Here is a 16,082-nt window from a genome sequence, read left to right on the forward strand (position 1 = left end):
TTATGGCTGAGTATTATTCCATTGTATATATACATATACCACACTTTATTTATCCATTTGTCAATTGAAGGACATCTAGGTTGGTTCCACAATCTGGCTATTGTGAATTGAGCTGCTATGATCATTGATGTAGCTGCATCACTGATTTTAAGTCCTTTGGGTATAAACCAAGGAGTGGGATAGCTGGGTCAAATGGTGGGTCCATTCGAAGTTTTCTGAATAATCTCCATACTGCTTTCCAGAGTGACTGCAACAATTTGCAATCCCAACAACAATGTATGACTGTGCCTTCTTCCGCACATTCATGCCAACACTTTATTGCTTGTGTTCTTGATAATAGTCATTCTACTTGGAATTAGATGAAATCTTGGGGTGGATTTAATTCCAATTAAAATCCCAATGACATTTTTCATAGAAATAGAGAAAGCAGTCATGAAATTCATCTGGAAGAACAAAAGACCCAGAATAGCCAAAGCAATCCTGGGCAGGAAGAGTGATGCAGGAGGTATCACAATACCAGACCATAAACTCTACTATAGAGCAATAGTAACAAAAACGGCATGGTATTGGCACCAAAATAAACAGGTAGACCAATGGTACAGAATAGAAGACACAGAGACATACCCACATAAGTACAGTCACCTCATACTAGACAAAGGTGCCATGGAGAAAAGATAGCCTCTTCAACAAATGGTGCTGGCAAAACTGGAAATTCATACATGCAGTAAAAAGAAATTAAACCCCTATCTCTCACCCTGTACAAAACTCAACTCAAAGTGGATCAAGGTTCTAGGAATTAGACCTGAGACCCTTCACCAAATAGAAGAAAAAGTAGGCCCGAGACTCCATCATGTTGGCTTAGGACCAGACTTCCTTAACAAGACCCCCACAGTGCAAGAAATAAAGCAAGAATCAATAAATGGAATAGATTCAAACTAAAAAGCTTTTTCTCAGCAAAGGAAACAATCAATAATGTGAAAAGAGAGCCTATAGAGTGGGAGAAAATCTTTTCCACACACACTTCAGACAGAGCACTCATCTCCAAAGTTTATAAAGAACTTAAAAAAATTTACACCAAAAATACAAAGAACCCAATCAATAAATGGGCTAAGGAAATTGGCAGACACATCATAGAAGAAGATATACAGGTGGTCAACAAATGTATGAAAAAGTGCTCATCATCTCTAGTAAATAATACATTCATAATAACAAAATTAAATTAAAAATATATAGGGTAAGTTTAATTGAGGAGGTGAGATACCTATAAGCTGAAATCTATAAAATATCTTTAAGGAAATGAAGGAGATGCAAAAAATGGAGAGATATTTCATGTTCATGGGGTGCAAGAATTAAAGTATTTAGTATATTTGAATTTATCACATTGTATGGAAAGTCTTGTTTTATACATGGCCACCTAAGTCCCAATTACATTCATTCAATAGTACATGTTTTACTCACTACTTTAACATGCAAACTATAAAATATATCACATTCACTTAGGCATTAGAACTTCAATTTCTAGAATTTTTATTATTCAACTTTTTGACTATAATGTTATCCTTATTAGGACTTAAAATTGTGTTTTAATCATCTTTGTTACTCTTCTATTTCAGAATATGTAACTGTGATGCATTTTCTCTCATTTTTAATGACCTCTTTAAGATACAACCACCACCTGCTTAAACTGTCTCCTTGGCTGAAGTGGTGTTTCAGTTGAGACCTGGGATGTCCAGGAGTTCCCAGACATCCCTGCCAGTTGCTTGCACACCTGTCTGACCTGGTCCTCAGAACACACTCTCCCTCTGAAACCACGTTATCAAGTTCAACAGTGACTCCACAGAGTTAAATCAGAGGTCAGTTTATGTACGTCTCACCTGCTACTGACACTGTTTACAGAACCAAAGACTCCATCACTTGGAATTCTGGAACAGCCTACTCTCCTGCTTTTCCCCTTTCTGAAATAGCTGCTCCTTCCCATATTTTACCCACTAATCTGATACTAAATTTACTAAATTCCCATTTGCATTTCTGTCTAATTCTGAGTCTTTTGATCCATTGACTAATTCTTCTATATTGGATACTGAACCCAATGCTTCATCCAGATTTCTAATAATGACCCCTTCAGAACTCTTTCCTTTTTCAATCTTGATTGGCTTTTTCTAGGAATGCTCCAGCCCTTTGGGGGTAATCTCCAAAGAGTCTATAATCTCATTTAGGTCACATCGATACTGTGGTTCCTGAAATAATGCCTAGGACACAATGAGTCTGTATTAGTTTCCTAGGGCTGTAATAACAAAGTACTGTAAACTGGGTAGATTGAGCAGAAATTTCTTTTCCCACAATTTTGAAAGTGAGAAAACTGAGGTTTTCGTTCAGGATATGTCATTTTTTTCCTAACATGTTCCTACTGTCCTTGTAGACCTCAGCTACTCCTTTCTATACTTTCACATGGTCTTCCCTTTTAGTATCTTTGTCCTAATCTCCATTTCTTTTAAGGATACCGGTCATGTTGAATTAGGAAACACCTTAATGATCTCATTTCTAATTCATTGCCTCTATAAAGATCCCCATCTTCCAAAAGCATCATATTCTGAGGTACTGAAGATAAGGTCTTCAGAATAGGGATTGGGGGAGAAAAACAATTGAGCCCATAATAGGAAGCCTGTTAAATATTAGCTAAATGAATTCTCTGAAAATTTCTTCTGAATATTTGAAACACGTTTTTGTTAAAATTTCATCTTTCAAATGACTAATAGCTTGCTTTGACTAGTGCATGAGACATAAGAAGGTAAGTTCAGGAGGTGAATTAAATTTAAATATCTATGTCAAGTGAGGTAAGAAAATTTCATTAAGTGAGGGAAGAGACATGGTATTATTTGTGTGCCCAACTCTAATAAGGGGAAGTCAAATTGATCACACTGATGAATTAAAACTAGGTGACAAATTTTATCATTCAGAGCAGATAATTATAAAAGGAAGAAGCATGGAGAGTTTAGAATGGGATGGCTAATAAAGAATAGGATTTAGAGATATTCCCTTTGTAAATGATTCTTTGAGATTGGGAAAGAGATCACACATATGAGTGCATTATTTATATGATAAAAGAAAATACCCCAAAACGTGGGACAAGCCTTGGTGAGACTTGAAGACATATTCATATATTTTATTCTTATTTACAAAGCTCCACATTGCATGATCACATTGCTAACATGGCCATCTAGGGTTAGAGTGGCTATTAAAGATCCATAACAACAATGACTTGGAGGAAGTTGAACTGGTTGGGATGAGAGAGTCTGAGAGGAAATGGAAGAGCAGTCATGAAATGTCTTGGTAATGGTCCATGCCTGGAGCAGCTCAGGTTTCTGACTTGCCCACAGATTAGTACAGGAAAGAGCAGGTCTGTTCACCACGTTCATTGCTTTGTGGTCACCATTTCTCACTCCAATTCTTGTAGGTATATACTAAATAGAGAATGGAACAGGGTCCTCTGGGATCACTCAATTCTATAAAGGCTATCCCCCTTCATCCAAGGCAAATGCTGCAGCCAGTGTAGAAAAATGAACAAAATAAAAGGCAATATAAAAAAAGGCACTATAGGACACTTGGGACCAACTCAAAGCAGCCGGGTGACTCTCACCCATTGGGAAGGCATCCCGGATGGGACGGTGGTCCCGGAATGCAGGAAACTTTGTGAAGTAGAGCTGCCTGCGAGACGCCCCTCCCCCCGCTGAAGCAGTGAACGCGGACAACTGGGAGCGCCGTAAAGGAGGCCGCTCAGCACAGCGCTGGGACTCGGAGCAACCACTGGGGCTCCGGCAGCAGCCCAGGGGAGGAGTGGCGAGGAGAGCTGTGTGGACTCAGAACACCGGGGCCTGCCCTGAGGAGGAGGAGGAGGAACGTGGCCACTTGGATTCGGAGTGACTGCACCAGAGCTACAGGCGGTTGCCAGAGGAGGGGTTGCGTGGCGAGCTGTTTGCACTCAGACCACTTCTGAACCCCGGGGCCTGCCCAGAGGAGGAGGAGGAGGAGGAGCGTGGCGGGTCCTTTGGACTCGCAGTGACTGCATTAGCACTCCAGGCGGCTGCTCAGAGGAGAAGGCGAGTGGTGAGTTGTGTGGACTTAAAGTGACAGCGCCTGAACACAGGGGTGCTGCCTGGAGGAGAAGCGTGGGGGGTCGCTTGGTCTTGAGTGGCTGCACTAGAGCTCCGGGCGGTTGCCCAGAGGACCCGTGCAGCGGGTCACATGGATTCAGAGCCACTCAGAGCGACCGCTCCTGAACACCGGGGGTTATCTGGAGAAGGAGGAGGAACGGGGAGGGTCACTTCGACTCGGAGTGATTGATTGCCCAGGGCTACGGGTGGTTGGTGGGAGGAGGAGGCACGCAGTGAGTTTCTTAGACTCCTAGTGACTGCACTGGAATACTGGGCGGCTGTCTGGAGGAAGAGGCATGTGGCGGGTCTCTGGGACTCAGAGCGATTGTTCGGGGCCCCAGGTGGCTGCTCAGAAGAGGGGCCGCATAGCCAGGCGATTAGGTGCAGAGCAGGGTCCCAGGATCTAGGAGGCTTCTGGGTGGAAGAGCCGCACAGAGACAGGCTTAGGGCGGAGCAAAGGTTCCAGGCCTGCGGGCAGATTCTCTGAGGAGGGGCAGCCTAAGGAGATTCATCTGGGAAGGGTGAGGCTCCCAGGCCCAGGAGGTAGGGCCGGGCCCCTGGGAACTTTGCAGAGGAAGGCAGCCCAGCCCAGGCGGTAGCTGTAAATTGAGGGGAACCTCTAGGAGGGAACTGACCAGCGAGACCTCCCCACCGGGTGAGTCTTCCCTGCTGGGTGAGGTTTCCCCACAAGGATGGTAAAACCAGAGACTCAGGCCCAAACAGGCCTTGCCTCAGCCCGCAGCCTAGGTCCCCTTTGGATGACCATTGGTCAACAAGTGGAGGCACCACTGCCCACTAGCAGGGATTATACCCCACCTGAAGGCCACCACTCCTAGAGAGGCAGCTTCCTTGTGGAGCACCGCATTATCAACTTCCTCCAAGACTTCAGCCTACTGAAGGCTAAGGGGGGATATATATAGAAATCTTCAGGGACATTGTAAGTCAATAGAGGAAATCTGCAATATCTCAGCGGTCCACTGATACCTGAACAATATGAGAAAACAAGGAAAGAAAATGCCGCAAACAAATCTAGATGTTACATCAATAAAACCCAATGACAGCATGGCAGAAGAAATGACAGAAAAGGAGTTCAGAATGTACATAATTAAAATGATCAGAGAAGCAAACGATGAGATGAAAGAGCAAATGCAAGCATTGAATGATCGCACCAATCAACAGTTAAAAGAGCAAATACAGGAAGCAAAAGATCATTTCAATAAAGAGTTAGAGATATTGGAAAAAAACCAAACAGAAATCCTTGACATGAAGGAAACAATAAACCAAATTAAGAACTCCATAGAAAGCATATCCAGTAGGATAGAACACCTGGAAGACAGAACCTCAGACATTGAATACAAAATATTTAACCTTGAAAACAAAGTTGAACAAACAGAGAAGATGGTAACAAATCAGGAACAGAATCTCCAAGAACTATGGGCTATCATGAAAAGGCCAAATTTAAGAATTATTGGGATTGAGGAAGGCCTAGAGAAACAAACCAAAGGAATGAACAATTTATTCAATGAAATAATATCAGAAAATTTCCCAAATCTGAAGAATGAAATGGAAAATCAAGTTCAAGAGGCTTATAGGACTCCAAATACACAAAATTACAACAGACCCACACCAAGGCACATTATAATGAAAATACCGAACATACAAAATAAAGACAGAGTTTTAAAGGCTGTGAGAGAAAAGAACCAAATTACATTCATGGGGAAACCAATACGGATATCAGCAGATTTTTCAATCCAGACCCTAAAAGCCAGAAGGGCCTGAAACAACATTTTTCAAGCCCTGAAAGAAAATGGATGCCAACGAAGAATCTTATACTGAGCAAAACTTACCTTCAAATTTGACGATGAAATAAAATCCTTCCATGATAAACAAAAGCTAAAAGAATTTACAAAAAGAAAGCCAGCATTTCAGAACATTCTCAGCAAAATATTCCATGAGGAAGAGATGAAAAACAAAGAAGCAAATCAGCAAAGGGAGGAATAATCCTAAAGGAATTGTCAAATAAAGGAGGAAACAAGTTGTGTCAAACAAATAAATAAACAAAATTTTAAAAATGAACCAAATGACCGGGAAACCAAATCATTTCTCTATAATAACCCTGAATGTTAATGGCCTGAATTCATCAATCAAAAGACATAGACTGGCAGATTGGATTAAAAAGAAAGATCCAACAATATGTTGCCTGCAAGAGACTCACCTCATAGAAAAAGATACCCATAGACTAAAGGTGAAAGGATGGGGAAAAACATACCATGCACATGGACTCAGCAAAAAAGCTGGGGTATCCATCCTCATTTCTGATAATGTGGACTTCAAGCCAAAGTTAGTCAGAAGGGATAAAGAAGGTCATTTCATACTGCTTAAGGAAAGCATAAATCAGCAAGATATAACAATCATAAACATCTATGGCCCAAACAGTGGCTCATCCATGTATGTCAAACAAATCCTTCTCAATTTCAGAAACCAAATAGACCATAACACAATAATACTAGGTGATTTTAACACGCCTCTCTCACTACTGGACAGATCTTCCAGACAAAAAATGAACAAAGAAACCATAGATCTCAATAACACAATCAATAATTTAGACTTAACGGACATTTACAGAATATACCATCCAACCAAGAGCGAATACACTCTCTTCTTAGCAGCACATGGATCCTTCTCTAAAATAGACCATATATTATGCCACAAAGCTAATGTTAGCAAATACAAGAAGATAGAGACACTACCATGTATTCTATCAGATCATAATGGATTGAAGTAAGAAATAAATGAAAGAGTAAAACACAGAAACTATTCCAACATCTGGAGATTAAAAAATATGCTATTATATGATGAATGGATAACAGAAGATTTTAGGAAGGAAATTAAAAAATTCTTAGAGGTAAATGAGAACAAAGAAACATCATATCAAAATCTCTGGGACACTTTGAAAGCAGTACTTAGAGGGAAATTTATTTCATGGAGCGCATTTAATAAAAGAAGTAAAACTCAACAAATAAACGAGCTAACACTACAGCTCAAAGCCCTAGAAAAAGAAGAACAGACCAACACCAAAAGTAGTAGAAGACAGGAAATAGTTAAACTCAGAGCTGAAATCGAAACAAAAGAAACAATACAAAAAATTGACAAAATAAATAGTTGGTTCTTCAAAAAAATAAACAAAATTGATAAACCTTTAGCCACATTAACAAAGAGAAGACGAGAGAAAACCCAAATCACTAAAATTCGGAATGAACAAGGAAATATCACAACAGACAGGATTGAAATACAAAACATAATTAGAAGCTATTTTGAAAACCTATACTCCAACAAAACAGAAAATTTCGAAGACATCAACAGGTTTCTAGAGACATATGAATTGCCTAAACTGAAGGAGGAGGACATAAACAATTTAAATAGACCAATTTCAAGTACTGAAATAGAAGAAGTCATCAAAAGCCTACCAACAAAGAAAAGTCCGGGACCAGATGGGTTCTCAGCCGAGTTCTACAAAACCTTTAAAGAAGAGCTCATTCCAATACTTCTCAAAGTATTCCATAAAATGGAAGAGGAGGGAAACTTCCCAAACTCATTCTATGAAGCCAATATCACACTGATACCTAAACCAGACAGAGACTCATCAAGGAAAGAAAATTTCAGACCAATATGCTTAATGAACATCGACGCAAAAATTCTCAACAAAATTTTAGCAAATCCCATACAAAAACACATTAAAAAGATAGTGCACCATGACCAAGTGGGTTTCATCCCAGGGATGCAAGGTTGGTTCAACATCAGGAAATCAATAAACGTAATTCACCATATTAATAGACTTAAAGTCAAGAATCACATGATTATTTCAATAGATGCAGAAAAAGGATTTGATAAAATACAGCACCCCTTCATGCTCAAAACACTAGAAAAAATAGGGATAGTGGGAACATTCCTTAACATTGTAAAGGCCATTTATGCTAAGCCCATCGCTAATATCATTCTAAATGGTGAAAAACTGAAAGCATTCCCCCTAAAACCTGGAACAAGGCAGGGATGCCCTCTTTCACCACTTCTATTCAACATCGTTCTTGAGACTCTGGCCAGAGCTATTAGACAAACCAAAGAGATTAAAGGGATACGAATTGGAAAAGAAGAACTCAAACTATCCCTGTTTGCTGATGACATGATTATATATTTAGAGGAACCTGGAAATTCCACCAGAAAACTCTTAGAACTCATAAGTGAATTCAGTAAAGTAGCAGGTTACAAGATCAATGCCCATAAATCCAACGCATTTTTATACATAAGTGATGAATCTTCAGAAAGAGAAATTAGGAAAACTACCCCATTCACAATAGCCTCGAAAAAAATAAAATACTTGGGAATCAATCTCACAAAAGAGGTGAAAGACCTCTACAATGAGAACTATACAACACTAAAGAAAGAAATTAAAGAACACCTTAGAAGATGGAAAGATCTTCCATGTTCTTGGATAGGCAGAATTAATATTGTCAAAATGGCCATACTACCTAAAGTGCTATACAAATTCAATGCAATTCCAATTAAAATCCCAATGATGTACCTTACAGAAATAGAGCAAGCAATTATGAAATTCATCTGGAAGAATAAGAAACCCAGAATAGCTAAAGCAATCCTTAGCAGGAAGAGTGAAACAGGGGGTATTGCAATACCAGATCTTCAACTCTACTACAAAGCAATAGTAACAAAAACGGCATGGTATTGGTACCAAAATAGAAAGGTAGATCAATGGTACAGAATAGAGGACACGGACACAAACCCAAATAAATACAATTTTCTCATACTAGACAAAGGGGCCAAAAATATGCAATGGAGAAAAGATAGCCTCTTCAACAAATGGTGCTGGGAGAATTGGAAATCCATATGCAACAGAATGAAACTAAACCCATATCTCTCACCATGCACGAAACTAAACTCAAAATGGATTAAGGACCTCAGAATCAGACCAGAGACCCTGCAGATTATAGAAGAAAAAGTAGGTCCAAATCTTCACCTTGTTGGTCTAGGATCAGACTTCCTTAACAGGACTCCCATAGCACAAGAAATAAAAGCTAGAATCAATAACTGGGATAGATTCAAACTAAATAGCTTTCTCTCAGCAAAGGAAACTATCAGCAATGCGACGAAAGAGCTACAGAGTGGGAGAATATCTTTGCCAATCATACTTCAGATAGAGCACTAATCTCCAGAATCTATAAAGAACTCAAAAAACTCTACTGCAAGAATTCAAAATAATCCAGTCGACAAATGGGCTAAGGAAATGAATAGACACTTCATAGAAGAAGATCTACAAGCAATCAACAAACATATGGAAAAATGTTCAACATCTCTAGTAATAAGAGAAATGCAAATCAAAACCACCCTAAGATTCCATCTCACCCCAATTAGAATGGCGATTATCAAGAATACGAGCAACAACAGGTGTTGGCGAGGATGTGGGGAGAAAGGTACACTCATACATTGCTGGTGGGGCTGCAAATTAGTGCAGCCACTCTGGAAAGCAGTGTGGAGATTCCTTAGAAAACTTGGAATGGACCCTCAATTTGACCCAGCTATCCCAGTCCTTGGCCTATACCCAAAGGACTTAAAATCAGCATACTACAGAGATACAGCCACATCAATGTTCATAGCTGCTCAATTCACAATAGCCAGACAGCGGAACCAACCTAGATGCCCTTCAATTGATCAGTGGATAAAGAAACTGTGGTATATATATACAATGGAATATTACTCAGCCATAAAGAATGATAAAATTATGGCATTTGCAGGCAAATGGATGAAATTGGAGAATATCATGCTAAGTGAGATAAGCCAATCTCAAAAAGCCAAAGGACGAATGATATCACTAATAAGTGGAGGATGACACATAATGGGGGGCAGGGAAGGTTTAGTGTTAGGGTTAGAGTTAGGGTTAGGGAGGGGGGCAAGTATGGAGGAAGGAAGTACTGTATAGAGGGTAAAGAGGGGTGGGTGGGGTGGGGGGAAGGGAAAAAATAACAGAATGAATCAAACAACATTACTCTATGTAATTTTATGATTACACAAATGGTATGCCTTTACGCCATGTACAAACAGAGAAACAACATGTATCCCATTTGTTTACAATAAAAAAAAAACTATGATGAACTTTGTATGTTTAGTTCTAAAAATTAAATGTACTTGTCTGTCTTTGGTATTTATCTAGGTATGTCATCTACAGATATCTTGTCCTTCTGAGAAAGTGTACCTGGTTGCAATCTAAAGAGACTAGTCAGAGTACACTTAGGTTTCTGGTCAGTCTTTGGCCAGTGTGGCCTTCTTAGTCCATCTAACCATATTCATTCATCTGTGCAGGACTTGTAGATACAGATGGAACATGCAGCACTCGCTGTGGCCTTTGTCTGTATTTGAGTAGGGGACATCCAGGTGGCCAGACTTATTTTCTGAGCATATGTAATTTCTATTGCAAGTTTTTAAGTTAGACAAAAATGAATTCATGTCCTGGCTGTGTGACTTAGGGAAGTTACTTTATCTCTCTGAATCTTATTTTCTGTATTGTAAAATAAAGACAATAGACAAAAAAAAAAAAGGCAATATAACTGGAATTTGTTATTCCCGTTTTGAATTATGATGATTTTTCTAAATGCACATCCATTTTTCAACCTTCTGGATTGTATGTCATTTCCTTCATGAAAAGGCAAGATAATGGGAATATTTTTCCGGAAACTAGGTGCTGGCAGCCCTGACTGTTGAGTTTCAGAATGAGAATTACCAGAATTTTCTCCATTCTGATCCATCTCCTGGAAGTTCTCCTAAATTCATCCTTTGGAAACCTGCTTTCCTAGAGAGAATGGAAATTTCTTCATGGATTTAAGGAACAAGGTGACAGGTACGCCTTGCATCCAGTCATGAGCTGTTATGAACTCAATTTTACTGATTTACTTGCTTTGCAAAGTGATTCTATATTGAATATATGAAAGGTATAAAGGAGAAATCAGATAGATCAATCTGAAATAATTGAGGACATTTCCATGAACAGACTATGTAGAAAACTCAGAAGGCCTAAGAAGTTTACATTGCACAGTAAAGCATCCTAAGCAATAGTGCAACCTCATTTCTCTTCTGGGTTTAAAATGACAAAGGAAGGAGCAGGTGCCAAAGAGAGCAGCCATTACTGCAGCTACAGCAGCAGGAGACGATGACCAGATAGGAGAAGGAGCCCTGCCATTGTCAACCCAGGGCCTGTGGGAAAATGCAGTCTTTATTCATTAGAGTAAAATGTTCACTACTCTAACAGACACCGATTTTCATAAAGTCTTAGACACCAAAAAATGTATTTCACACCTGAGCTAGTGGTTGCAACATAATCAGACATCAAAATTCCTTCCAGATTGCTATTACAATCACAGAAAATGTACCCTCATCTTGCTTGTCCTATAGTGTATCTGGACATATCATGATTCCTCCTGGAGGACCAGGAAAAAAGGGGAGACTGTCTCCTATTAAACTCATGACCCAGGATTTGGTTACATTGCTTCTTCTCATATCCTCTGGGTCAGGACCTAGTAACATAGGGTTATAAACAACATAAAAAACTGAAAAATATGGTCTTTTTTCTGCTGTAATTCTCTTTAAAATATTGTGAAAGATGGGAGAATTGATATTGGAGAAAACTAGCAGTTTCTACACTCCATGTCTCTCAGATTCTGCACTCATATGAAAATAAAAGAGAAAACCATGAGAAAGTCATAAAAAGTGCTCCAGGAACTGTGTGCAGTGGTGCACGTCTGTAATCCCAGAGGCTCTGGAGGCTGAGGCAGGAGGATCCTGAGTTCAAAGCCAGCCTCAACAATTTAGTGAGGCCCTAAGCAACCTAGTGAGTCCCTGTCTCTAAATAAAATACAAAACAGGCTGGAATGTGTCTCAGTGGTTAAGGCCCCTGAGTTCAATCCCCAGTACCAACAAATAAAAGTGCTTGAGTAGAGCAGGGACTGGCTTTTGAATACCTCCTCTTGTTGTCATTTCAAAAAATTTAGGGTCTAATACTTATTAGCTTCATAAAATAAGCAAGCATGTCCTTCAAAAAGAAAGAAAGAAAGAAAGAAAGAAAGAAAGAAAGAAAGAAAGAAAGAAAGAAAGAAAGAAAGAAAGAAAGACTAGAAAAGAAAATATTGCTGGCTGTTAAAGCTTTTCTTTTCTTGTATTAAGTGGGGATATTACAATAGATGGCCATTAAGGCACACAGGATTCATTAGTAAAATAAGCATGGTTTATGTCTTATTGAGCTTCTAATTTAAAGGAATCAAATACATCACATCCTAAAAACAGCTGAGTGAACTGTAAGTCCCTTGATTGCAAATAACACAGGTTCTATATTTCCTCCCACATATTTTTCTGGCCAGTCAGGAACATGAAGTTTCTTTCTCTAAGGAAGCACATGATGGAGGCCCTCACTTCAGTCCTGGACTCTTGGATATCTTCAGAAGACATACATTGTCTGTGCTCTTAGTGGTCTCGTTTTCCTGTGAGTGATCTTGGATACCTGTATCATCTATTCCTAACTAATTTCCACCCATCCTTCTTTTGTTCTTTATCTAAGTGATTTCTCTTCCTTTCTGTTTCAGGAATGTGCTTGAGCTAGGCTTCATTTTCATCCACAATTTGACCACCATGTTACATACAACATGGGAATTTCTCCTCTGCTTTTCCTGCATCCATGTGGGATCAGCACACAGAGGGTGTGAGTTACAAGGGCTGGACTGGGGGAAGGCTATGAAGCAGCACTGCAGGGTTCAGATTCACGGTGTATGAGGTCAAGGGCTAAAAACACAACCTGTTTGTAGTACAATTTAATCTTCTGTAAAATGGGAAATACCAATTCTTACATTATTGATTTTTCACAGGATTCAAAGGTGAAAAGCCAGGTATATTCTCAAGCACATGCCAGTTGATTTCCACTCAGGTAGGAGCTTGTCCTCTTTCCCATTTGAAATTTGTATGAGAAACTCTATTTTATTCAAGCTCTGAACTTCTACAACTCCTACAGACACTTGACAAAAACCTTTGATCTCTAAAGTAACTCTGGCAGAGAAAATGAAGAACATTTCTATTGTACACACCCCAGAGCACCACTTAATAGTTCTCCACAGACACTCCAATACTTATCTCTCTCTTCAGTGGCACTCAGACCCTACATTGCTTATTTGTTTCTCATTGGTGCTGCTACACAACTCAGTTAAATACAAATTTCACTCCCATAGTGGATGAAAATGCTTTTAGGTGCTCATTAAAGCCATTTTGAGGCTTCACTTTAAATGCATTCAGTGCTCAATTAATTTCTTTGGTTACACAAAAGGAGTGCTAAACACACCCAAAATATTTCACTAAAATAATGACAATATAAAGTTACTTTCATTTAATGTTTTATGCATTTTCTAATATTTTTTGTTGAATTTTCATTCCAGCAAAATCTTCATTATGGTTAGACTCCTCTTTCTTTCATGCATTCAAAGAATGTATATGAATACACAAGATGCTGCACATAGAACTAGATGCTGGAAATACAAACACTGCTTCTGTCTTCACTGACACACTTGAGTCACTTCTAGTTCACCAGGCCAAGACATCCTCCCACTTGTCCAAAAAGAACGCACATTCCCTCCTGGGCCCTAAAACAAGGTCTTCTTCTGTTGCTAGGAAGGGACATCTTTTACTCATGGTGGTGTCATGGCCACCTCTACATTTTTATGAATTCCTGAACCTGAGAGAAAATTTCTGAAAGCTGCTCACACTCAGTGGTACTTCTCTCCTTTGCTAAAGGATGTTGACTGGGGACGTTGGGAATAGAATTTCCCATGCAATGGAGAATCTGCTTTGCAATGCAAAGTACAAACTTTAGAGAAGCTCAGAAGTAGGATTGTATCAGGTTCCAGGACTGTCTAGCCTTTGATAGGTTATATAAACTCTGTAAATCTCTCTTTCCTCGCTTTTAACAGCCTGATAGTAAATTGAATGTATGGTTCTGAGAATAGTAATCATGCACCAGATGCTCACATAGGAAAATGTCCCCTAGGGCAACATGGAGGTTTCTCAACATTAACCCAAACATCTCAACCTGAGGGATGGAACTTATACCAACAAATGGAAAGGACAGGACATTATGGCAACTTTTTCTTTTATATTTATTAAATTGTTGATGGGCCTTTATTTTACTTATTGATTTATATGAGCTGCTGAGAATCAAACCCAGTGCCTAATTTTTAACAAGAACAATCTGATCTAGAATGTGGTTGTTCTGGTAGGTAATGTGGTTGTGCTGTGATTTCTGGGTTTTTACAGGTAGAGAAACTCTACTCCATCTACATCCTCAACCTAACGTGTGTCTACTTTCTCTTCACCAGCTGCAACATTATAGATTTCCTGCTGGGACTCATCAGAGATTTCCATTCCAACACTATCTTCCTCCAGGTCTTTGCCATAGATCATATTGTGTACATTGCAGGCTTCTGCATGCTCAGTGCCACTAGTACCAAGCACTACCTGTCCTAACTGTGACCTATCTGGAAACACTGCTGCCACCCAAAATACACTTCAGGTATGTGCATGCCCAACTCTGGGTCTGCTCATTGCTTCTGAGCATTCTGATCAGGTATTTTCATGGAGTCCTGGATATAAAATATGAAGATCATACAAAAGACTTCAAAGCCTGATGCCGTGCATCTAGGGTGTTCAATGCAATGCATCTAATATTTTTAGGTGTGAATTGCTCTGGGTCCTGAATGGAACTGTTTTCTAGGTATTTTTTGTGGATTCTTGCAGATGTAGCTGAGCAGGTCTTATGTGAAAATCCAGCTCTTGTGTCAGACTTCTTCCCCAGAATCCTGTACACCCTCTTTAAAAGATTATTTTCTCCTGACTTTACTAGTTTTCTTAAGTAAAAAGTTCATTTGGAAGTATAATTTCCCCATCTTACATGATATTACCAGCAAATGTCTCAAGTTAAGTTCCTCCTAATTTTTCTTATTAAATGTTATCTCTTTTAAATTTTGTTCTGCACTGGAAAGGATTCCTATCAAAAACCACAATTGTCTGGGTTTCTACCAAATATTGCAGAAAAAGAACAAACCAGGTTTGCAAACAAGCATCTTCAAGGTTCAACATTCTCACCATTTCTCTACATTCATGAAATCAAAAGACTCATTATGTCAAATAGCCCTCATGCTACACTCTCACATCAAAGCAAAATGTTTACTACTAAAAACATTTTTAGATGGAGAACCTCCAGGTACTTAGACCACAGGCATTGCTCCACTTCCTACTCCCACTACCCTGTGATCTAGCAAAAGATTGCTTCTCTCCAGCCTGCTCACCTCAGCAACCAGAACAAAAATTACCTAAGGATGCACATCCTGAGTATGTAATGGGGAAGAGCACCTCACTTGGGTTCACTTGGGTAACCTGTATTCTCAGACTGATCAGTGACCACCTGAGCCCACATGCCCATCCAGAGCAACTCAAGCAGGTAATGAAGTTACAGATTTCCAGTGGTCTGATCTTAACACCATGAGAAGTATAGAATCTGTGCTCAGAATAAATGTGTGGTGTTTGAGATTGACTGTATGCAACTACCATACTAATGAGGAAAGGCTCACAAGTTAGTATCTATATACCATAAGTATAAATATAATGGACATAGACTCTTTGTGCCTGTTTGTCCCATACCTGCAATTTGCAAACACTGCTGTAATGCTCTTTCTGTATGTCAGTATATTATATACTGAACCCAAATACTGTCAATTCACCAAGGCTGGCCCTAACAATACGTGAGATTTGGTTTCAATGCCTGGAAACTTACTATAGAGTAGGGAAGAAGAGATTTCCTTATACACACAAAAATGTAGGTACAACTGGCTCTCA

This window comes from Sciurus vulgaris (assembly GCF_902686455.1).
Source record: "Sciurus vulgaris genome assembly, chromosome: 11".
Lineage (NCBI taxonomy): Eukaryota > Metazoa > Chordata > Mammalia > Rodentia > Sciuridae > Sciurus > Sciurus vulgaris.